Source organism: Pelodiscus sinensis, chromosome 5 (assembly GCF_049634645.1).
Source record: "Pelodiscus sinensis isolate JC-2024 chromosome 5, ASM4963464v1, whole genome shotgun sequence".
Taxonomy (NCBI): domain Eukaryota; kingdom Metazoa; phylum Chordata; order Testudines; family Trionychidae; genus Pelodiscus; species Pelodiscus sinensis.
The window spans coordinates 72,685,391-72,710,335 of NC_134715.1; the positions used below are offsets into that span (position 1 = coordinate 72,685,391).

Sequence of the window (24,945 nt, forward strand, 5' to 3'; positions counted from 1 at the left end):
TGCAACTAGCGGACAGAATTGTCCTCCATTCACAGCTGCACCCAGGCAGCGGCTGAGCGGAAAGGGAAGGTAGTGCAGTCGCACTGAACACGCTAGGTCCAAGCGGTTTCAGCCAGGCAGCCCGAACGCGTGTTCTGTGTACGTGCGATAGTAGTGGAGGTGGCCTTGGCACAGAGGAATGGGCAGGACGAGGCTGGCGGTTTCCAGCTTGGCTTTGATTAGCAGAGAAAATCCAGGCAATGATTTTCCAGTCCCTTTTGCAAAGCAGACTAGAGCCAAAGCTGCTTCCCTGTTGCCTTCCCGTGAGCTACAGCGAACTTAAAGCCCGGCCACTCCGCTCACTGCGGTAGGTCTCCCTCAAGCCCTCTGGCTATCAATAAACGGACCGATGCTTTCCCCCTGCTATGCATGGGATTGTGCTCAGCCCTCTGTAGACACCCTCGCCCCCCATTGACAGCGGGGCTGTGCGACTCACCAGCGCGATTCCACCTTTGGGACAAGGTGGCTAGACCCATCCTTAGACGGTCACGGAGCCCATGAGCCTGGGCTCAGCGCCTTCCTAGGGTCCCCCTGAGGTGATTGCGGGCTTGGCTGCAGCAGCGCTGGGTGCTTTCTCAGGGTGAATGAACTGCAGCTGCCTCCCTCCCGCAGCAGGAGCGATGGCAGGACCGCCTCGTTCCTGCTCGCCAGGGCTGTGTGTGCTCCCTTCGCAGCGGGCGCGTAGCCCAGGGAGCGGGCTACACCTTTAAGGCGCCCGAGAGAGAGACCGAGCCAGCTCCCCCCTCCCCCTCCCCCTCCCCCTCCCCACACCCGCGCGCTCCCCGTGCATCACCAAACCCACCATTAACAACCGCAAAATTGCAGCCCGCGGTCCCCAAGGGCGCGCGGGAGGGCCGGCCCCTCCCGTGGGGTTAATGACGGGAGCGCGAGCGCCGCGGGGAGCCTGAAGCCGGCTGACCCGGGCGGAGGAGGTGGCTGCGCTGCAAGCGGGTGCAGCTGAGGTGGAGGAGCCGCGGCGCCCGCTGCCTCCTCGCGCATCTCAGTCCTGTCAGCGGCGGGCGGGCTGGGCGCAGCCCCTCCAGCGCCGGGAGCTGCGTCTGTCTCCTGCCGCCACCTCCTCCCCCGCGCTGGCAGCAGCCCCGGCCCGTTCCCCTCCCCGGCCAGCCGCCAGGGAAAGCCGGCAGCAGAGCAGCCCTGCCAAGCTGCAGGCAGGAGTGACTGGAGCGGACTCCGGGTGGGGGTGGGAGGACGAGCGGGCTGGCGAGGAGAGAGAGCGAGAAATAAATAAATAAGTAAATAAAGCCGTACCGCCCGCGCCAATAAAAGAGGCAGAGACCGCGGCTCGGGCGGGGATCGGCTCCTTTGCTGTGGCGGTTGTTTGCCCGGACTGAAGCTGCAAAGTTTAACCCAAACGTGTTGCTTCCTGATGGCGGCTGCTGCCCAACTTCACCTGCTCAAGTGACTTGCCCAGTAGGGCTCCTGCTGCTGGCCTGCTGCCTGGCAGCCTCCCGAGCCCTGGGACTGCAGCGAGGGGCTTCCTTCCCTGCCTCCGCCCGGCTAGGAAAGCCAGGCGGGGGAGAAACGGCAGACAGGTACGTTTCGCTTGGGGTCACCTCTCCTAGGCAGGGTGGGGAACGAGATCATCTCTGCTCCAGAGCTGCCTTTCATTTTAGGAGCCGAGCGTTTGCCGAACTTTGCCTCCCCCTCGCACTTGCCATTCTTGTCCTCCAGTCTCTTCGATCGGGGGAGGGTGCTTGGGGTAATTGGTGTGTTGGAGGGTTTTGTTTTGGGAAGGTCGGGGGATTTAGGAGCAGCCTGGAGGATCCTCCGCTGCGACATCGGTTTAGTCATTATACAGGTACCTTGACGGAATAATCCGTCTGCTTTGCTTGTTTGAGGTACCCCCCCCCCCCAACCTCATTTTAAGTCCCCAGGCTTGTTGCTCGCAGCAGGAGTTCAGAGTGGCAGGCGCGTTAAGTTTGGAGAATGCAAACCAAGGGGAAGTTTTTCCTGCTGCTGCTCGCTTCCAGGAGTGTGCAAACGCTTTCTCTGAAGCAGCCACCTTTTTGTAAGTACTGAACCAAGTTGTCCCATTAGGAACACAAAGGAAAGAAGCTGAAAGCACATGAAAATGTGATTCCAGGGAGGACTACAAGCAGCTAGCGTAGCAACCTGAAGGACTCATTATCGAGACAAGGTGGGTAAGGACAGGTAATCTCTTTTATTGGACCACCTTTTGTTGATGAGTGAGACCAATCTAGGAGATTATACAGGGATGGTCTTCAGAAATTGGGCCAATAAAAGATACTACTTGGCCCATCTTTTCTCACTAATGTTCTGGAACCTACCTTTATGAAAGCAGGTGATTTATAGGTATATGCTTTTATAGAAAATGTTATAAGAAAGCTTGTGTATTCCCATAAGTAAAGGGGTATTTCTAATCGTATTCTATTTAAGCTATATCTTAATTTTTACTTAAAACAGGCAAACACTTAAAAGATCCCCTTTCTCTCTTGGGAGGTAATTGTGTATTGTTTGGAGAGCTCGGTGTAGTTTTCCCTTACTGTGAAATTCAAGCAGAGATTCAAGTTAACATCTTGTACAGAACGGCCCTGAGATTGCTGAAGCCACCTGCTGAACTAGTTGTTACTTTTGGAGGTGATGAGTTAGGAGTGGGATTGTAGAGACATCCAGCAGATGGAGCAGTAGGAAACTGTACCAGACTGCATAAACCAATTTATCTCGTTTTAATCACAGTTGAAGGAAAAGCTCTCCAGCACCTTAGAGGCACACTGCATGTTAAAAAGTGAAAATTCATAGCTGAAACAGACACTTTATTTGAACTGTGTCCATTTTAAACATAATTATATTAAGTAGTTTAGGAAAACTAGCATTTTACAGATTACTAAACTTGTTTGGGGCAAATGGATTAGTATATTGCTATTTTGTATTCATAATTATAGTTTCTGTATCAACTGTTGTTTTTCGAGATACCATTTTGCATTAGAACAAAAATCATAGTGCTGTTAGGAATGTAGTTCTACTTTGTGACATAATTACAGGAATATGTAGCAAAGCATTATTTTTTAAATTACTGACTAGTAGGTAACTACTAATTTAAGGTACAATTGAAAGATGTTTTTAGAATATTGCAGTATGGAAGGGACTGTTTTGAATGGCTAATTGTATGTAAATGGACCAACTTTCTTAAAATAGTATGCAAAGCTCTAGTTGGGGGGCTGAAAGGTGATAGTGTTTTTAGTAATTACGTTGTAGTGGTGGTAAATCTTACAAAAAGACTATAGTAATTATGTTGCTAGCTTAGAAAATAACAGGGGGCATGCAAGATCATTAGACAAGAGAAAATAGGATTTTTAACATTGCTTCTTTTGTGCCTAAATATATTGTTACATGTAACCAAGGCAGACATAAACCGAAATGTTGTCTTTCAGTTATTGTTATCTCATATATGAATAGCTAAGTTCACTTTCTTGATATTTACCTGAAGCTGATTATTCTATAATAAATTGTAATTTTGTATATTTAAAGACTTGTAACATAGATCCTTTAACAAGTTCACTTAATTGAAATGTTATTATATAGTATATTAATGTAGCTATTTACCAACTTTTTTAATATGACATATGGATGAATCAATCAGTTTTGATAACTTTTTAAATTGATTAGCTTTTCAGATGCTTGAGAGAGTAGTTTTAAGCATGTGTTGAAGAAACATAAATCTGTTGTTTAAGAAACATAAAACTCATGTATCAAGAATATAGAACTGTATACGTTGTTTTGAAAGTGTGTTCAATGTATTGGTAAAGTTAGTATAACAAGAATTGTTAACTTGTATTTATTATATTTTTCCAAAGAGGAAACATGTTTTCACAATCATTGTTGAAAACAAGTATTAAATTGAATGTTACAAGTTGAATTAAATAAGAAATTCTTAAATCATTATAAAATAGCCTCTCTGAATTTTAAGGAATTCTGAGGAGAAAAATAGATTATTAAAAGATGGTTCACCTAAAATGGTTAAAATGTATGTCATAATACTTATGTTAAAATTATTATGATTTTTAAAAAGGAAACTTTTTTCCACTTATATCATGTAATTCAGAACCTACATTGAAAAAGATCCTACAGGAAAAATAGAGCACAATCCTGAAAAAAACATGATTTCTTATAATCTTGTAGTTTATTAATTTAGTTTTAAAGCCATTTCCTTAGAATGAAAGTACCTACATTAAATGTTTGATAACACCACTATGTATCTACCAAGAGACCAATTTTGTGAAGTACTAAGCATCTCCTGTGAAGTTCTGAAAGCCTTCAACTCTCATAGAAGTCAGTGGGGATTGAGAATTCCAAGCACTGCACAGGATCATACAGAAAAAAAATTGAAATCTGGTTTATTCCTCTTTTAGAGTCTTCATTCAGAATTCCCAGTGGAGAATATCTATAAACAACTCCTCTCTATATACTTATTATGTTCCACAAATACCTTCTTCTCTATTCTGAATACTAAAATATTCAAATTAGTCACTGAACTTTAGTTTCCCTCTTCTCCTAAATACTGTTAGTGTCACATTTCTGTACTCTTTCAGTTCAGTTTTAAATAGCTCTTTTGATTGTGCTATACATATCAAATTGTCCTAACATTTCTGAAAAGTTCTGTTATAAATGAAGCATTTTAAACTCACAAATAGGGAAGTAAGTCTGTTTTTTTTTTAATATGCATCTACTCTTCTTTTACCTAAACTTGCATAGAAAAAAATGTTGAGGATAATTTTTTGGATTCTTTTTGGCTTTGACTAGTTTCTCACTTAGAGTATTGGTGTCCTGACATGGAGTTTTTGATTGTGTCTTTTATGTGATAGAAGGCGAGGAAAGTGCAAAGAGTTTGGAGAACACACACACAAAAAGGAGGCTATTTTCCACAGTAAACAAAGTGGCACATATTTAAATGTTGTGTGAGAGATGCAGCTGGCTCTGGGGACCTTGGCCTTGCATGACTAACAAAAATTCAGCATCTAATCTTGAATTCCAATGATCTTGATGTTATCTACAGTGCAGTTTTTTTACATGAGCATCAACAGTTCCTCTGATAAGCACAAACATAGTATTCTTCAACATCAGCTGTGTATCTTTTCCTACTAACTTTTTTGCCCTCTTATAAAAAGAATACAATGCTAAAGATACCCACATACCATATATCCCTGATTTCTCTTCTGTTAGTTATATATTACAGCAGTTACATTATTCAGGCCAGTATTTTCTTTCAATTCATTCCATTCCCCACCACCACCCAAAATGCTTCCAAAGATTCCAATCCCATTTACCAAATATTAGTATCTGCACTAGTAGTATTTTGCCTTACTAGTTATGTTCTTTAGACTCCTAAACTTTCTGCACCTTGTAGTGTATGTGGTGTTCTTAAATTGATAGACAACTTGTAACACTTCAGCAACATGTGTAGAGAGCAAGGGACTTTAAGGCATTAATACATTCACTTCTCATATTAAAACAATAAATTTTGAGGCACCGTGTAACCTATTGCACCTCTATAGCTAGGTAAATGATGTATTATAGAAAATGGTACATGCATCTAACGAAACTCGAATAGACTTATGACTAGCTTCTTAGAAATAGGGTGAATGATTACTTTACAGTCTTAAGGTGTGAAATACTTCTGAGTGAGGAGTGTGAAGAAGTTAACTTATGCAGCAACTGTTAGCTAACTGTGTTTAAACTAGCAGCAGTATAACTTTACTGACTGCTAAACAACTCATCAATACCTTGCTTAAGAGGTATAGCATACCAGTATGGTTAAAGCATCTACCAAAATTGTTGTTGATTGAGAATATTTTAATATGCAAGAATTGACATGCAGATTTAATGGAAATACATTTGCTTATTTAAATTACATTATTTAATTGAGGAGTAAGGGTAACTTTTGCATATGGACCTGTTACACAATTATATGTCTGGAAGGGTAACTGATAATGATAGCTACTCTAGTCTGAACATTATAATTAGTTAGCATTTTTCTACACAGGGGCAACTGAGCTTTGTATAGCTATTTATAATGTGTTAAGCATTTTCATTAAAATGTAACATGTTTTTGTTCAGACTTTAAAGGGGGCATCATTATCTCCTGTTAAGATTACTTTAGAAATTTAATTCAATATCTTCTTCCTTGTAACTTAATACGTTTGCAAAGTCAGAATGTATTTGCAAAGATTCATTGACGGTTATTGTGTCTTAAAGTGTGGAAAATATTTATTTGAAGCAGGTAGAGAGACGGAGAGATCAATATGCATTACATCTTATCCTACAAGAAACATGAGCAAGCCAATCAGGATGTCAGATTCATTAATTAAAATGACATTTCTATATGTAAACTGTAGTTGTATACTAGTTAATGATAATCTGAATCTGAGCTCTTTTAAAGTCTAAATCTCTTGAGACTGGCTTGTAATGACTTTGAAATGTTTGTGTTAATTAAAAGATAATGTTACAACAGGATAATGATCTCCTGTTGCAGTGGTTCTCAACCTTTCCAGACTACTGTACCTATTTCAGGAGTCTGATTTGTCTTGTGCAAATCAAGTTTCACCTTACTTAAAAACTACTTGCTTACAAATCAGATTAAAAAATTAGAAAAGTATCAAAGTGCACTACTCTGAAAAAATTCCTGGTTTTACCATATAATTATAAAATATATTTATTGGAATACATATATTGTACTTACATTCCACTGTTTTTTGCACTGATGGGTCTCTTCATTGAACTGCCTGAGTGCCATGCTCTGAAGACAGTGTCACCTCTTGCATACACAAAAAATATGGGTGGTATGGTATGGTAATTCCCCCTTCAATTCTTCACTGGTGCTGACAGTGGCACTGCCTTCAGAGCTGGGTAGTTTAAGAGCAGTGGCTGGGGTGAGCATGTTGTTTGTGGCTTAGAAAGACTATGTTCTTCTAATCCTGCTCCCATCTCACCCCACAGTACCTACTCCCACCTTTGTCTGCTTTGTGTGTTGAATTTTTATCCCACTCTCACTGTTATGGCAGTGGGTACTGCAGGAGCCACAATCGCCATTTTTTGCTGCATGGCTTTAGAACCTATTTTAAAACTAGGCACATATCTAGATGAGTTGACATATCCCTTGGAAGTTGTCTTTGTACCCCCTGGAATGTGTATCCCTGATTGAGAATCACTGTCCCATTGAACATATTTTTCTGCAGCTAAACACCAGCTTTTTTTAAAGTAAACATGTATAGCTCAAAATATTAGGGCATTAAGCTGTATAGATGACCAAAAAGTAGGTACAAAATGACAGTAATATCTCAAACTGCTATTAGAGTTACGCTTTTTACCACAATATGTTACCTAACAATATATTGCTTATTGGTTAATCAGTTAATTGACTACATGTTCTTAGCTCATGTAAGAGAGAGAAAAGGAATGATGGGGAAGCAATGGCAAGGTGGCAGAAACACAGGGAATGATGTACAAATATGGTGAGATGTGAGGATAGAAAGAAGAGAATAAACATGTGGAGAGTTAGAATGCAACTAATGAAAGAGAAAAATGCCTTGCTAGAAGTTCTGTTGCGGAAATGAGAGAGGGAGGAATGGGGAAATGTAGATATGAGGCTGGTTTATTTTTGGATAAAGGGAGAAGGTTTGGTGTCTCAAATTGAAGCTGCAGATTGCTGAGGTGGAGAGAAAGAAAGCAATTATTTGGAATGGATGTCATAGTAGTTCAAAAAGGACTCTTTACCCCAAGCGAGGGAGAGGCACACTATTTTTCACATGAATGGGACTTGCTATTTGTTGTTGAGAGGCCTTGTGCTTCCTGGGGGATGGAGGAGCAAATTCTGAAATGACAACTTGCTTATTTTTCCTCACTATTTTAGTCTGTTCTTTTTTCCACTCTATTCATTCCTATTCTACTGTGTTTGCTATCTTCTTGGTTGCTAACTTTTGTGTCACAAAAGCAATAGGATCTGATAGGGAAAATGTTGACATACGCTGCAATACACTCCCTGAACCAGTGGAATTGACTATGACTATGAACAAATTCAATTTCACATTGCTGCTAGTGTCATGGTAGTGATAGTGTGAAAAAGTGTGTTACAGAAACTTGATTTTTGGTTTAGCTGCTAGATGTCATGTCAATGGTTTAGAAAAACAGAATCACTTTCTTCAGTCATTGTGTTAACTTTATTAGAATAAGGAAAATGTTATCCTTGAAGTTACTCTTTTTCTCTCTACTTGGCTGGAGAGCTTCTGCTTAGAATCTTTGTCAGTGCATTCTGCCTGGCTCCCTTCCACACATTTGACAAACAGTATACCCATCCTCACATCAATGTTTTAGAGCACAAATGATATGGGAAAGGTCCTTGGTGCTATAGCTAATTTGTACTACAGCATCCTCTGGAGTCCTTTTCATAGTTACAGGATGAGCAGTGCTTTAAACCTTTTGGTTGCACTCATCAGATGATGGGTTTAGCTTCTTTCATCTCTCTTCCTATATGTAACTCCACTTTTCAATCACTGTTGGAATGAATCTTTGGGTTGCAGCCTTCCTGTTTTCCAACTGTGTTAATATGACATGCCCGATTTGAGTTGGTATCATAAGCTCTTTTTCTTCAGGAGCCTGTGATGTGCACCTGAATAAAGTGACTCAAACAGCCAAGTTTATTGTCTAAAGGAAAAATAGTACAATAAGAAAGGGGACATACATAACCTCCTTCTGGGAGGCAAATTCTTGAAGAATGCTCATCTTACACCAAAGGTGTGCTACACAGACAATAATCAGAAAGTAATATGAGTTTACAAGTTGCTAATTTTTCTGCATATCATTAAAATCCAACTCCCGCAGTGGTACTGTTTCCTTATCCTGTAGTTCTATACCTCCCTTTTCTTTGTTTTGGATACTAGCATTCCAGGGGCTGATATTTAAAGTTACCTCCCTGTAATTTTCTATATATTATTTTAAATACTACATTCCAAATGTTGATGAGCCATGAAGATACTCTAACTCTTTTGCACACTATTTTCATACATCTCTGCTGGGTTGTAGGGCCTTATGTGGGACATCCACATGGTGGGTGAATGTTACCCATAGAATCTTGGTCATCTTTGCTAAAGTAGTTTAATTTGCTATGACAACTCTTATTTATTCATTGCTACATTTAAATTTATTTTCTTCTAGCTAGTCTTCGCTCTGAGCTTTTTTGTGTTATTCTTAATTACTGACCATGGAACAGCTGTGCCAGCTCTTCTCTTCAGTTTTATTCATGACATGCAATTTTGCTCACTGTGGATAAGGAAGGCTTCTGTTTCCTTTTGTGTGCTTCTGAGTTTCCATCATTTTCTTTTTCTGACTCATAATTTTCTGGCAGAGCCTAGTTACTATCTTCTGTTCCTACTACCTTCCTAAGCAGTTGTTTTAAAGGCAAATTTGAGCTTCAAGTAACCTTTTTTGTAGATAATCCCTATTTAATGTTTACAAATTTATAAAGGAAATATAGAAACAATCATACCTTATTTTCATATTGCACACAAATGGATGGAAGACACCAAAGGTACAATGAAAATATAAAAATGTCACAGCCAACACCTAATGTGAGATTCAAAAATATGATAACTGTGAGCAGGCAGCATGTTTTTTTAGGAAATATTTGTGCACATACCTAGATTTGCCCCGAAGAGAGCAAGTACTGCACATCCATCTTCTTGCTTTGCCTATATGTAAAGTTTAATCATCTATTTGGGTATGCATAGCAAAATTGATCTTTACCAATAAGAGTCTAATCCTCCAAGCCATTCTATGGTTCAGACATTGTCTACTTTTATTGAATATGTGCTTGCTGGCAAAGGCAACAGTGAGGTTTTAAGTTTGTTTATTTACTTATTTTACTCTTTCTATAAACCTCTATTCTTAGTTGTAAGAGATTTACAGTAACTAAAATATACAAGAGAAAATTGAAATGTAGAAGAAATGTGGTCAGGGAAGCAATCTTTGATGTTTCACAGTATCTCATTTGGTTTCACTATGCCTTCTTTGTGGGCAGGATCAAACAGCTTCTGTAGAAAATTAGCACTTCTACATTAGTTAATGTTCCTTTCCTGTTTGATAACTGATGCAATTGCAGAAGATTATAGTACAAACACTAATAACCTGGGGTACTGATGTTATAAGATGAATATATGCATTTCATAAATTCCAAGCATAACTCTTAAGAACTTGACATCTAGTTAAATTTTATTAACGTAAGGATGAACTAGGAAATACATATAGTGTGCTCCCTAGTGACTGAGAAGTACATGGAGGCATGGGGAGGCTCCATTTCACCACCAAGAGCGGCCGCAGACCTTACTGCCAAAGTTTAATCTTACACACATTTGTACATGTGATTAAGTGTGTTATAAAAATGAGTGGCAGAATGAAATCTTGTCTGCACCAGTGTTTCTGGAAGTTTTCCGCAGAATGTGTCTCAAACACATTAACTGGCCACCCCAGTTTATTTACCAGTGCTACAGCCACGGAGCCTCGCGGCTACCATTGGCTCCATTTTGTCCTTTGTAGCCATGGGGAGCTGTGGGAAGCCAGGTCTGCAATATCAACCAGAGTCTTACCACCTCCTGCAGTGTGAGGAGAGCAAATGACAGAGGGAGAGGGGATGATGTGAGCAAGGGCAGGCCTCAGAAGGAGCTGTGCATGGGAGAGACCTGGAGGAGGGGTGGAGCAAGGGTGATTAGTTTTGTGCAAACAGAAAGTTGGCAACCTTATTCCAATGCAAAACCTGCACTAACATCCACTCCAAGAAGGCCCCAATCATTAGCTTGACTGCCTCCTCCCCAAACCCAGTAGACTTCCTAGACATTTCCCAATGTCCTTTTTTGTATCAGTCAAAGACATGATAGCGCTTAAGTCTCACGGGAAAAATCTCATTTTCCTGAAATAACTCCACCCCATATATTAGACCAGGATGGGAAATCTTTCTAGAGTCCCAAGGAATTTGGCTACATCCCTGTTCACCTACTTCTTGCCTTGTCCACCCTCTGGGGTGCTCACAGCTCCAGCCATACAGTGTTAACTGCTGGAAAAAAGCCCCTCTTTGGAATGACCATTAGTTCTACCCCTTTGAGTGTTTTTAAATCATTTTCCCCAACGTGCCCATAGTTATATCTGATGGTCATTGATGGACCCCCCCAGTTAATACAGCAGCAATATCAGTTGATTCCGTAACATGCTTGTTGGACACTCAGTATGCCTACCACTATATTGTTCTTTCTTTACTTGTCCTATTTGGATCTTTAATGACTCCCAGTGGAGCTGATTACATGGTTGTTGTTGGTGAAAAAGGTCAAACAAGTGAATTTAAGCCAAGCCTATGAGGCAAGTTTATTGAGAGAATTATACCAGCAGTAAAAGGGTTACATCAAGCACACAGCTCCTATGTTAGCCATAGCAATACATTAGAAATTACGCAGTCCCTTAAACGAGCTTCTCTTTCACAAACATATGCAGCTAGTTCTTGTGCTAACCCCTCACACAGTACCCACCTGGCAAACAGGAAGCATGGTTACCAATCTACAGACAGCTTCTCTTCTCCTTTTCTGATTCTCTCCGAATTGGTCTGTTCTTTTGAAGGAAAACCTTGGATACCTTGAAAGCCCTCTGGTTCACAGTCCCATAATCCACAAATCAGAGTGTTATTGTCTTCTTCAGGTGCTCAAATATAGGAATTCCCTCTACTGTGAAAAAACGTTGTTTGAATCTTTATTCTTACACTATCTTTTTCTCAGGTCTTAAAAGCCTGGCATGGCTGTGTATAATTACTAATTTTGCCCAATTAGTACTTATTAGGTACCATTCCTTCTAATATCACCCTACATCCATGCATTCCACAATCATTCACTCTAGTCTTGCAATGAAGTCACTGGAACTTTACTCATATATTTACTTTTGCATGGGCCTATATTGATTGTACATGCAATCCACTTCACAATCCTTGTCCAGTATGACTCATCAAATTTACTTCTGCTTAGAGAGGACCTGCTCCCAGAGTCTTTTGTTATTTGGACATGTTTAAGTCATGTCAAGTCATATTCACATCCATTAAATATAATCACACCAATTTGGCACCATCCTAACAGTGGCCTAAGTGTTGCTTCACTGAAGAAGGCCAGTTGCAAACCCTTTGACAACTTGGACATGTGCCCATAAGCCAAAACACAATACTATGCCTGCTGATTCACAGCACTGTCTGCAGGGCAAATCATCCAACATTTTTCATGAGATTACAACAAATTAATGCTGATTTACTCTCTGATGTTTCACGTATGTTCAGTACTCATCTGAATGCCAAAACCATTTGCCTGAATTACCTCTGCTTCTATACCTAGCTGTGCTGCTACTGTTGGTACCATGAAGCTGAATGAATGAGAACCAAATTAATGGGCTGACAGCCCGAACCTCATCAGTCCCCATCTCAACAATCAACACCATAACAAATTCATATGTTATGTGCAGAGTCCTATCACTGTGCATAAAAAGTGGCCTTCCTTTCCTTCCCAAGCCATATTGCCAAGTCCATTTTGATTTCTACTGTCTATGCTGGTTCCCTTTTGTGTTTTCCTGTGCTTGGACAGTGAACTTTTAGACTAGTCAATAAATTGTTTTCAATCTAGTAATTTTCTAATTGGTTTTAGTGTCCAGTTCTTGTAGCCAGATATAGCAGTGTTCAACAATCAGGCTGTGTCTAGACTGGCAAGTTTTCCGCAAAATCAGCTGCTTTTGCGGAAAAACTTGCCAGCTGTCTGCACTGGCCGTTTGAATTTCCGCAAGAACACTGACTTCCTACTGTCTGAAATCAGTGCTTCTTGCAGAAATACTATGCTGCTCCCGTTTAGGCAAAAGTCCTTTTGCGCAAAGCTTTTGCACAAAAGGGCCAGTGTAGACAGCTCAGATTTGTTTTGTGCAAAAAAGCCCCGACCGCGAAAATGGCGATCAGGGATTTTTTGCGGAAAAGCGTCCATGCCAATCTAGACACTCTTTTCCGAAAATGCTTTTAACGGAAAACTTTTCCATTAAAAGCATTTGTGGAAAATCATGCCAATCTAGATGTAGCCCCATTGTTTATAAAGAAATGGTAAGATGTGAGATGATTGCGTTGTACACGAAACATACTGTCAGAATTCAACAAAAATAACTTTTAAATGAATTTGGAAATATTTTATCAATTATATGCTTTTTAAAAAAAGCTTGCTTTTTAAAAAAAATCCAAATTTTTAACCTTCAGTTCACCTGATAGTCCTTTTAGTCTCCAGTAGCTCTATTTTGATACTCCACAGATTAGTTTTCCACACAGTAAACAATGTCAGATCTACTCCTAAAATAAAAACATAATCGGCTTCACACCATTTTCCTTTTGTAGTTTATAAAACCAGCATTTATGTCTCAGGTACACAGTGAGTACAGTTATATATGTCAGTGTGTGCCATCTTGATAAAATAAAAATATGCTTATACCTTGATCTTTCATAAAGTTGAAAACATTCTTAACTTTTAAGTATTATAGTAGCCCCAGTCAAGTCAGGTAATGAGACTACTGACAAGATGTAAAGTTAAGTCTTTGCAAGAGTATCAGTTTTGCTTTAAGTTTTGGGGGTTTTGTTTTCATATTTAAATACATTTTTACCCTTTTTGATTTCCAAATGAAAATATGAATTTCATGATTTGTTAGTATATACCATCACCTATATAAATAATAAACATTTTTTTCATAGAGGAGATGCATTTTCAAATTTTTGGGCTCAACAATTTTTGTTGATATATTCATACTCCAGTACCTCTCATTTTCCTCGTTGTTGAAATTGTATTACCTTTGCATAGTTTGTGCTTTGTCGTGTGTAAGCTTGTAAGGAAAGTAATACTGTCAGTGAATTTCAGGTTCAGTTAATTTTCTTTCCAGTTCATATTTCAGGAAATTACTTTTTGGACATATCATGAAGAGCTAGCGAAAGAGGGTTTTATCATGACTTACTCCACTTTCCTGTTTGATCATTTGATATACAGGAGGCTGGTGAAAGTCTCATTTCCTTTTACTATATGTTAAAGGAGCTAAATGTAACCTTTGTCACTGGATCTGGAGAGCTCTTATACAAAGTCATTTTCTACTAAATTGAAAGCTTCTGATAGTCAATAATTACTTTATAGAACAGTCATGTCTCTTATCTAGTAGTTCAATTATCACATTAAGGTACTTTATTGTGGGGAATTCTCTTAGATAGGCTACTTGATCTTGAAATCCAGCAATGCAGTGAATCAGTTGCTTAATATCTACATAAAAAACTTACAGACTGCAGGGAGGTGACAGTTGGATTTTTTAGTGTTTTAAGTCTATCATTGATGCTAGCTTTGTGGAAAAACAGTAAGAGTGGTACTGGATTTCTTTTGAAATCCATCTAATCTATCAAGTGAACTGAATAGCTTTGTCTCTTTGCTGAGGGGGAGAGAAGAAGGGGCTTTTCATTCCTTTAAATTGTTACTTGGAAAAAAAGTGTATTTACAATCTCCTTTCACTCTCATTATTGGACAATGCACTGGGATAAGTATAAACGTTGTATTTCCTGAATTGTTCAATGACGATGCATACTTCCAGTTGTTAGGCTTTGTCTGAATTAGATTTGTCATTCTAGCACTGGCTTCCTTTGCTACAGTCAATCTGGATCTATCTGTACCAGGCAAGTGCATTGATGAAAAGGCAAACATTTCTTTTTTTTTTAAGTTATGCATCGGGTCTATCATACCACCCTATGAAACATTTGGAGTGCATCCACCCATGGCACATCCACAATTCATGTCAGTATCCAGGGTTCTATAACAGAATAAACCATGTAAACAGTAGTAATATTTTGCACTAGTATGAGCTTTCATCCATATCTCAAGGTGCAGTACAAATAGAAATAAATGATTGGTTCATAGATCACACACACAGTCCATAGAAGGCCTGGGAATAGAATCCTATGCCCTTGGATCCCAGTCCTGTGCCTTTTCCACTTCATCAGTCTGCCAGTGTTAATACAGGTTCTACTCTGGAGACAACCACTCAAAATGGGATTTAGACAGAATCATTAGTAGCATTATAGTGCACTATTTCAAATCCTTGGTGGCTATGAATCTCTGAAATAGAACACTGGTTTGGGACTAGGCCCATATTCAAAAATTGGTGGACAATAATCATGGAGAGTTGCAATACATGATGATGGCTGTAAAGTTTCCAAAAATAAAGGGAAAAAAAAGTTGGTTTCAGTATATCAGTTGATATCTTTTGGGAATCTTACCACAAAATTCACACTTCCCTTACAGACTATCTAGATGAATTCTATTTGTCATGTGTAAGAGGTGTATTTAGAAGAGATCTGTGGAAAATAACACAACGTTCCCCCTCATGTCTAAGGTATTAACAGTGTATCTGTCCTCCCTCTGATTCTGGGAGACACTCTGTATCTCTTAACAAAACACTACCTGATTAATAGTAGTGAAATAAACTGTGTCTTGGAATATACAGCAGGGTGGTCATTGAATGTGTCCTTGAGAGGCTAAATTCAATGAGACAAATGCATGAAATGGAATAATTCCTGTCATTGACTTAATATTATTTGTTATTCTAACATACTATATTGTGCCTATTTATGAAACAATAGAGGGAATTGTTCCATGGTGAAAATTTATAAAGACATGCAGGGTGTGAAACATTACCAGCCAGAAATCCAGAGGGGGAAGAAATAATCTAGTGCAGCCAATAATGGGCAAGATAATATGATTAGAAATGACGTCTGCCAATGCTGTGACTAGAGATGAGAATGAAAATCATAATAGCAGCACTTATCTGTAGTTAGACTGCTAGGACTCGTGCCAGAGGTCATATTGATGCAGGGTCTCTGTATTCTGGAATTTATATTATGAGAGGGAGGACTACCGTTTTGGGCAACTTGTTATCGTTTACTGTACAGATTATTAGATTTCATAGTTCAGTTTGGTTACTTAGTAAAATAGATTTCAGGGGGATTTGGATTCACTCTATTAAAACCTTCACTGTTGGTTTAATTAAACCAAACACTTGAAAAAAATTACAGCCTGTGGGGGGATTGTAGAGGATAAATTAATGCAAGAAAATATTATGAGAGTGTGATACAAGTGAAGATTGAGTTATTAGGACAGTCTTATATAAGAAACTTCTTATATTTGAGAAGTTTCTTGACAAGTAAGTAGGTTTAACTGTAAGGCAGCTGAGGATGGAGGCATTGTTAGGAAGTGTCATATGTCATGAAGGAGTAAATTGAGTTGGAACTAGAATCTTGACTCTGGTTGCTGATTAGATCATTGTCATCAAACAACTTAAGCAGGACAGAAGCTCTTCACAAGCATGTGGTTGGCTATGGCCTCATTATTCTTCATCTTCCCCCATTTAATTTCCACTAATTCAATTATCTGTTCAGGCACTTTATTTTTCTGGTCCTATATCCTCATCTGTGACCTACTGTTTTTTGGAAGCATGAGCTTCTTTTATTTTGTATCCTGCTTCTGTATCACCACTTCTTCCTCCTGAGCCCCAACCAGAGGAGCTTCCCAATTTATCTCTTTGTTCAATTCAAAATGTCCTTTGACATTATCCCCTGTCTCCCACTATAGTTTACACTGTTGAGACGTTATGTTATAGTGTTTCAGAATTATGGTAACCAAGCAGCATAATGGGTATCAAAAGGAGGCAAACAGTTGTCATCATCAGCCTTGTTTTTTAACTGGGATGGTGAATGGGTTCACAGCAACACTTCAAAGTCATCTCTAGACAGGGAAATGGAGCAAAACAGTTTAAAAGAGTAGAAGTTACCTATTTTGTTTCTGGAAATTTTTGATTAGTCACATGTTCTCTCTTTTTAGGGAGAAATCTCCTTGAAGGACATCTCAAGGACTTCACTTACACTCTTTTGAAGTCTTTTCTGAATTATATTTTGACCAAGCTAGAGCAAGCTAGCTGTTCACATCATATACAGTAAACAATGATGCACTCTCCCTGTGTCTTCCAATTAATTTAAAAACCCTTCCTGGCATATGTGTCTGTGCTTTTACTAAATTATACACAACTTAATCTTTTAAATTTTCTATCTCCATACCCTTCTTGTGAATTTCAAGGTAGGCTACTTTGTTTCTCACTGACTGCTGCATGAGTGTGGTGCTGGTGTATGTGTATGTTCTGAACATTCTGAGAAAAGAGTCAGAAAGGAGAATGGAGAAACAGCTTCACTGCATCAACCCCTTCCCCCCTCCTTACCCCCCCCCCAAAAAAGCCCCCCCAAAGTTCCATGGTGAGGGAAGAATGCTAGACCTGTGAATCTTTGTGTGTTCTGAGACTAACTGGGAAAAGCCACTTTAAAATCTACTCACATATCTAAAGGCATGTCTACACTTCAATAACTACAAAGTCAGGAGATCTGGCTAAAACACAGTTTTCCCTGGATAGTAGATTGAATCCAGCTATCCAGGTCATCATTCAACATTCTTAACCATGAAACCCTTTTTTCTCTTGGAATCCCATGCCTCTCTCTCAACTCTCCAGTTTCTGCAAGGCTGTCTACACATTGGCATGAATTTCTGGAAATGCTTAAAATGGAATACTATTTCGTTTTCAGTTTTTCCAGAAAAGGAGTGTCTACATTGGCAGGCTGCTTTTCCGGAAAAGCCCTTTTTCCAGAAAAGCGTCTGTGGCCAATGTAGACGCGCTTTTCCGGAAAAGAGCCCCGATCGCCATTTTCGCGATCGGGGCTTTTTTCCGGAAAAGACTACTGGGCTGTCTACACTGGCCCTTTTCCGGAACAGTGTTCCGGAATAAGGACTTATACCCAAGCGGGAGCAGAATAGTTTTTCCAGAATAGCGGCTGATTTTGTACAGTAGAGCATCATTGCTTTTCCGGAAATTCAAGGGCCAGTGTAGACAGCTCGCAGCTTATTCCGGAAAAGCGGCTGATTTTCCAGAATAAGTGGCCCAGTGTAGACACAGCCCAAGCGTCCTAAAAACAATAATATCCTTTAACTCACAACCCTGGCTCTGCCCCACAGTAAGTGCATACTGTTCACTGAATGAAGCTGGGATGGTCCTCTGGGTAAAAGGTACCCTCCACCATGACAGTAAGCTAAGAATGTTCCTAAGAATAGTTCTTCAGATGATAATGTAGGTTGTGCCCAAGGAAGTTATGATACTATCTACATTTTTATTAGTCTCTAAGGTGCTACAGGACCTTTTTTTTTTTTCCCCTACAGTATTAGGCCTGTAATCCTGTAAGACTATCAAGACCCATTATAATTAACTGAGGGCAGAACATCTGTTAAGTGAAACTCACAACCTTGAGAAATTAGTGACCTAGCTATAAAAGAGTTGCATATTCAGAATCTCAACCACAACTGGGAGCCCACTGTTAGACAGAGTATAAGTACTTAATAAAATATTATTCTGGCTCAAAGAGCCAAGACATGTCTCCAAAGTTATTTAGCACCTAAATCGCATTGATTTTACTCCATTAGTTCAACTGGCAGAGGCCTGTACAGTGGAACCACAGATGCATATGATGCCCCATGATGATTTTTATTTCAGTTTAATTTTATAATCATAGGAAAACATACAAAAAATAAGTTATGTTAAAACAACATTATTAAATTTGCAAGGTAATGACCTCAAAATCTAGAAAATTCCGGAAATATAGTTGCTTATGAAATCTTAATTTAGCTTTTCTGTGTGTGCAGATTTGGCAAAGCCCTGGCTGGGATTATTTAGTTAGGGTTGGTCCTGCTCTGTGCATGGGGCTGGACTCGATAACCTCTCCTGAGGTCTCTTCCAGTCCTAGGATTCTATGAAGTAAGAAGCTTGGAAGTAAGAATTCAATGCCATACACAAGATATTTGTCTAATATTGATAAACAGCTTGTTTTGTTTTCTAGCTCTAAATGTATCATATTACTATAATTTTTAAGACATTTTTGTGGATTTTTTTAAAGCACTTTATAGAAAAGATAACTTTACAGAGGTCACTAATCACCAATGGTACGTCTATACTGCATGCTTATTTCGAAATAAGATATTCCATCATAGTTATTCCAAAATAGCTTATTTTAAAATAGCATGTCCACACTGCAGGAAAGCCTCAAAATTAGTCTGAGGCAGGCTTCCATAATGTAGATGTGCTATCTCAGTTTAAAGCCCTATGAGGACCTGGGGAGGAATAATTTTGGCCTTGGTGAGCGACTATTTTGAAATAGCAGCAGTGGAGCATCTACACACGCCTTATTCCCAAAATAGCTATTTCAGAATAGGCATTATTCCTTATAGAATGAGGTTTACAGATTTCAGAATAAGCTGTCCATTATCTTGAAATTATTTTGAAATAAAGGAATGGCTGTGTAGACCCTTGCATTATTTCAAAATAAAACTACAGGCAGTCCCCGGGTTACGTACAAGATAGGGACTATAGGTTTGTTCTTAAGTTGAATTTGTATGTAAGTCGGAACTGGCTCCAGATTCAGCCACTGCTGCTAAAACTGACCAGGGGCTGACTACAGGAAGCTGGAGGCAGAATTGCTCTGCCTCCAGCTTCCTGGAATCAGCCACTGATCAGTTTCAACAGCGGCTGAATCTCGAGCCTGGGACAGAACAGCTGGGCTGCCAGGTAGGTCCCTTCAGGACCAACCCGGCAGCACCCCAGCTGCTCTACCCCAAGGTCCACAACAAAAGCCTGGTCTGCTGGGGGGGAGGGTGCACTAGCTGCGCCCCCCCCCCCCAGCAGACCAGGGACACGGGGAGCAAAGCCGCAGTGGCGGCGGCCAGAGCAAAGCCTCAGAGGCACGGGACCCCTCTGCCTCCCTGGCTTTGCTCCCGGTGTCCCTGGTCTGCTGGAGACGGTCCCCAGCAGACCAGGGGCACCCGGAGCAGCTTTTCTCGCCCTGGAGGTTGAGGTGGCGGGACTGCTGCGCTCTGGGCGGTCCCGCTGCCTGCGAGCTCCAGGGCGAGAGCCCCGTTCGTAAGTGCGGATCTGACATAAGTCGGATCTGCGTAACTCGGGGACTGCCTGTAGTTATCTCAAAATAACAGTTCAGCGTAGACTCACCCCAAGTACAACTCTTTTTCTATTTGTAATAAACACAGAAGAAGCAATATTTTTTTTGTTTTAATCGGTCAGTGAATACTGTGTGGTTTTTTTAAATCTGTCTCTGCAGAGAACTTGAATGTGAGTGATTCCAAGGTTAATGTATTGATATTTTTGGGAAAAAAAATTGGGATCAATATCTACATCTTCTTAGGACAAGAATCAAGTGAACAATTTGTGAAAGATTTTATTACCAAATGGTAAAGTTCAGCATTCTGCTAATTAAAAAAAGATATAAAATTAAAGTAATGCTCCAGGAGTGTACTATCGGTGTGTCACCAGAAGCTCTGCAGTAAGTCCTCATTCAACTGCCTTTACCAAGCAGTTAGAAGTTGTCAAGAAGAGAAGAGTTTGTATAGCAAAAAAGAAATGTGGCTAGAATTTATATCTATGTGCTCCCACTAGAATACATTATTGAACTATGCTAGAAAAATGTAAGTAGAAAACCTTGCAAGAACTGTCAGCGCATCTGCATTTAAGCAACATACGGTATAATATATGCAGTAGAGTGGAGATACAGATATTTTACTGAGCTTAATATGAAATAGTAAATCACACTCTCATCACTAGTTGTTTTTATTATTGTTTGTTCATAAATTGTAAGTTCAGGAAGTATGTCTTTACGCATCAACCGGGGATGGTCCTTTTTCCTACTTGGAGCTTCCAAGTACAGCAATAACATACATGTTAACAATAATATTCCAATACTAAATGGATTAAAATAAGTTGCATGTTTTCTCATTCTATGCATGTCACACACTGATCATACTTCACTTACAAATATCTTCTTGTGCAATTAAGCTTCAAGAAAGTACATTTGTACCAAACTATTTCACTTGAGAATCAACAAGTAGTTTTTGTCTGAATTATGTATAAATGTTGTTTGAAGGTTAATGGTATAAAAATTGCCATTATTGTAGTCATTTTTGTATTATTCATATTTCTCAAATATAGTGGGATGGTTTGCTCTAAGAATTATCCAGTACAAGAATGGTTCAGATGTCCTGTTTTACTATAACAAGAAATGGGAGCATTCGGGAGGAGGGATTTCTTTATTTTGCACTGATGGAGGTTATAATATATAAAACTGTGTGATGTGCACATCCTTTTCCTCATGGACTCAGTTAAGGAAAGCGCAGCCAAAACTACATTTGCTCAAACCATTGATGCATACTGCCTTGGACTTGAAGAAAGTGAGGTACATCCAATCATCCTCTGACCTGGCAGCCTCGCCCTCTTAGGTAATCTCCAAGATCAATAGGGACAACACTATAGTTTTGGAAATTCTGTATTGGCTAAGATAGTTTTTGCTCCCAGATCTCCATAAATATCCATGGAGTCCCTGGCTCAGTCCTTCTATCTCCATATTTGTTCTCACAGCCTCAGGGCCAAATATTCCAACCACATCCAATGTTGCGGCTCCTGATGCCACATCTTTTGAGTGGCTGAGCATCACAGACAACTGCTCCACACAAGTCCCAGGAAATCCTGATATAAAGCAGGAAACCATCTATCAAAGAACACATTCTTTCAAGCAGGAGAGGTACTTGATATGGACAGCTCAAAAATGTTTTTGCATCCATGGCATGCTTATTTACCAAAGATCCTTGACTATTCAGAGTTTTTAAACAGGCTGGTCTTTCACCCAGCTATATTAAAGTCCACTTCAACTGTCATTTCAGTTTTTTCCCAACCTGTGCAATAGTCTTCAGTCTTCTCTCCCTGCTCCCAGACTGTGTGAAAGTTTCTTAAAGAGCTGTTACACAATATATACAATATGATGGTGAGTAGTTTGGCTACAACTACTTGAGAGAGAACTTGGAGTCATTGTGGATAGTTCTCTGAAAACACCCACTCAGTGTGCAGCGGCATTCAAAAAAGCAAATAGAATGTTAGGACTCATTAAAAAATGGGATAGAGAAAATAGCTATATGAAAAAATGATACGCCCACATCTTGAATACTGCATACAGATGTGGTCACCTCATTTCAAAAAGGTATATTGCCATTGTAAAAAATTCAGAAAAGGTCAACAAAATGGTTAGAGGTTTGGATCAGGTCCCATATGAAGAGAGATTAGTCTAGACATAGCCCTAGTCTTTTTATAGTCTTTCCAGGAAAAAAAATGCTGCGTCCAAGGAACGTGTCCAATTTTTTAAAAAAAAATTGAAAAAAAGGACACACTCCTTTGCCATACCTGTAAACCTCATTCTATGAAGAAGAAGGGATATGTCAAAAGAGCAGATTTTTCTGAAATTTGACGCCATCTAGATGCACCAAATTTTGGAAAAGCCTCTTTTGACGGAAAAGCAGAAAAAACACAATTTGTGTATCTTTTTCTGACTTACCTATGTAGTCTAGACATAGCCTAGGACTTTCAGCTTAGAAAAGAGGAGACTAAAGGGGGAATGGATATGATAGAGATCTATAAAATCATGACTGGTGTGAAAAAAGTGAATACGGAAAAGTTATTTACTTATTCCCACAATATAAGAACTACAGCTCACCAAATGAAACTAATAGGCAGCAGGTTTAAAACAAACAAAAGGAAGTTTTTCTTCAATCAGTTCAGAGTCAACCTCTGGAACTCCTTGACAAAGGATATGGTAAAGGATAGGTCTTTAACAGAGTTCAAAAAAGAGCTAGATAGATTCGTGGAGGTTAGGTCCATCAATGGCTATTAGTCAGGATGGGTAGGAATGATATCCCTAACCTCGGTTTGTCTGGAAATGATGGGTGACTGGGAGGGATCACATCAGGATTGCCTGTAGTGTTCCCTCCCTCTGGGACATTTTATATTGGCCACTGTTGGCAGACAGGATACTGGGCTAGATGGACTGTTGCTCTGGCCCATTACGGCATTCTTATCTTCTTACAATACCACAGGTCAGAGAATCCACTTGACCCTTCATGGTAGCTTCTGTGAGAATGTTCCTTCTGAAGAACTTTATTGTTGCTACCACTTTGTCTAGGAGAGTGTGAGTGAGCTTCTGATGCTAATGGCAGAAATGACAGAATCCACCATACATCATTCTACAGTAACATGATGATGCTAAATTCTCACCTGAAATTGTTCCTCCAGAGTTGTTTTGTGATTTCATCAGCCTCAATCCTCAATTTACCCTCTTTCTGAAGCCACTTTTAGCACTAGGAGAAATTAATTAGACATACTATATATATGCCTGATTCTGCATTATTATATTAACAGTAGTAATATATTCACTGTCATCCCATCTATCTTTGCTTATAATGAGATGTTCAAAAGGTCAAGGAATCTCACCTCAAATAGTGCATCTCTTTGTTACTAGTTGGCATAAGCTGACACTTAATATCTTGTCTCATTCCACCAGAGCTCAAACAACTTCTTCAGCTTGTTTTAAGCATGTGCCAATATTAGAGGTCTGCAACACGGTGGCATGCAGTAACCCAAAGCCTTGGACTTAGTGACTAGATTAGATGCCATAAAATCCAAATTTGGAAGACCACAATACAGTTGCTGCTAAACTGATACATCTGACACTTACCCTGACACTTAACTAAGAAGGAACAGTTACTTATCCTGTGGTAGCTATGGTTTATCAAGGTATTGTAGTAGTAGATATCCCACAACTTGCTTTCCATCCTTTTGTTTGTGTGTGTGTGTGTGTGTGTGTGTGTGTGTGTGTTCTCACAATCTGAAGATTCTGGAGAACAGATAAAGGATTGCACCCTTTGTCTTCACATGGGAGCATAAGGAGGCAGAGGCTGAATGAACAGCCCTGATGGACACTGCTGTTCAACACTCCACTCTACCATTTATAAGGCATATGCGCATCTGCTGTGGAATCCACACTGACTAGAATGACTCAAAGACCTACAATTATTTTTGGATAAGTAACCATTCTTCCCATTGCAATTACATTTAAGAGAAAATGCAAGGGATGGTGATGTATTTGTGGGTATTAGAAAGGAATTTTTCTTTGAAAAAGGATCCTTAAATACAGCTGCAGATGGTTTGTGTGCCTCTTGGGAGGAGTAGGATATAAAATAAAAAGGGAAAGTCATCTGGCACAATTAAACACGAGCATGTTCAGATTTATTTAGAGCTAAAATAATAATTGGAAATGTTGTCTAAACAATAGTTATTGGAACACAAAATAAGGACCCAGTTTGACAAACACACACATGACTCATCTGACAGCATTATTGACTTCAGTGGGACTTATTGCAGGCTTATGTTCTTGCTTATCTATTTTCTTGTAAGGTAAAGTGCAAATTAAATAAGTTCTAAAAAAACAATTAGCCAAAATGCACATAATTCTATAAATACAGAGGAACAAGGTGGTACGTAAGGCTCTGATTCTGTGATATGCCAAATGCTCTGAAGTTTTGGGGGGATTCAGTGTGGCCACATCTAGGAATACAAAGCTTGAAAAATCACGTTGAAGTGGTGGTGAAGTAAGACACTGTCATTCATTACTGAAGATGATGAGACCTGGTAATTTCAGGCTGTTTTTCAAAAGTGGCTTTGGCAAAAACTGAGCTTTCTAAGGAAGGTAGCTCCAGAGCAATTTGTGAAACTCAAATAGAATCAGTTACTAGGGTAGAATAATATTCATTGAGGGTTTGGAAAGAAATAGAGTGGAACAACAGAAATACTGAAAATAGGCATAATCTTCTAAAACAGCTGTTATTAAAAATTAAAAGGTTAAATAGCGGTTGTCCTCTGAAAAGGAGCCCCAAGAGT

At 39.5% G+C, this 24,945-nt stretch overlaps 1 protein-coding gene across 2 annotated transcripts in view; it reads left to right on the forward strand.

Annotated features, from left to right (window-relative positions):
- Positions 1–899: 899 nt before the first annotated feature.
- The window catches only part of TENM3 (teneurin transmembrane protein 3), a 2,294,790-nt gene continuing 2,270,744 nt past the window's right edge, over positions 900–24,945 (forward strand). For both annotated transcript variants that reach the window (XM_075930244.1, XM_075930245.1), the window contains exon 1: positions 900–1,592. The gene's annotated coding sequence lies outside the window, so the exon portion shown is untranslated. The remainder of the gene's footprint in view (positions 1,593–24,945) is intronic.